Here is a 932-nt window from a genome sequence, read left to right on the forward strand (position 1 = left end):
CTCGGGCTTTGCTCGCGCTCCATTCCTTCTCTGTGGTACGTGGGCCATCCCGCTTCCTGCACTGCTGTCTTGGTCCCGTCGCCCGCTCTGTGCTGAGTGAGACACGGTAGTCATGTGTCCCCTGTCTGCCATACGTCTTCTGGAAGCTGGCGTCACCGCCTCCAGCTCCTGGGGAGGCCCAGGGGCCCGAAGCCATTCCATGCGCATCCTCCACCCCTCTGCCCCGGACCGTCCTGTCTCTCGGTGGTTCGTGGTTGTGGCTGGCGTTGATGCTGTGGCTCAGTCGCATCCCTTGTGATTTCTCTCTCTCTCCCCTCTCTGTTTTCTCTGCACTCTCTTTCCCGTCCAGAAAGCCGCCGAGAAGCTGAAGGAAGAGGAGAGGAAAGAGGAGGGGAAGCGGCTGGCGGAGGTGGAGGCCCAGCTGGAGAAGCAGCGGCAGCTGGCCGAGGCCCACGCCAAAGCCAAGGCACAGGCAGAGGCAGAGGCGCGGGAGCTGCAGCTCCGCATGCAGGAGGAGGTCACCCGGCGGGAGGTGGTGGCCGTGGATGCCGAGCAGCAGAAGCAGAACATCCAGCAGGAGCTGATGCAGCTGCGGCAGAACTCCGACCACCAGATCAAGTCCAAGGTCAAGCTGATTGAGGAGGCCGAGTACAACCGCAAGAAGGTGGAAGAGGAGATCCGCCTCATCCGCCTCCAGCTGGAGAGCACCGAGAAGCAGCGGGTGGGTGCAGAGACGGAGCTACAGGAGCTGCGGGCACGCGCCGAGGATGCCGAGCGGCAGAAGAGGCAGGCGCAGGAGGAGGCTGAGCGCCTGCGCCGGCAGGTGAAGGAGGAGAGCCAGAAGAAGCGGGAGGCAGAGGAGGAGCTGAAGCGCAAGGTGCAGGCTGAGCGGGACGCGGCGCGGGAGAAGCAGAAGGCGGTGGCGGACCTGG

The 932-nt window shown here is 64.6% G+C and overlaps 1 pseudogene; it reads left to right on the forward strand.

Moving 5' to 3' along the window:
• The first annotated feature begins 349 nt into the window (after positions 1 to 349).
• Positions 350 to 932, forward strand: part of LOC104623142 — a 1,386-nt pseudogene continuing 803 nt past the window's right edge.

Source organism: Phaethon lepturus, unplaced genomic scaffold, assembly GCF_000687285.1.
Source record: "Phaethon lepturus isolate BGI_N335 unplaced genomic scaffold, ASM68728v1 scaffold35246, whole genome shotgun sequence".
Classification (NCBI taxonomy): domain Eukaryota; kingdom Metazoa; phylum Chordata; class Aves; order Phaethontiformes; family Phaethontidae; genus Phaethon; species Phaethon lepturus.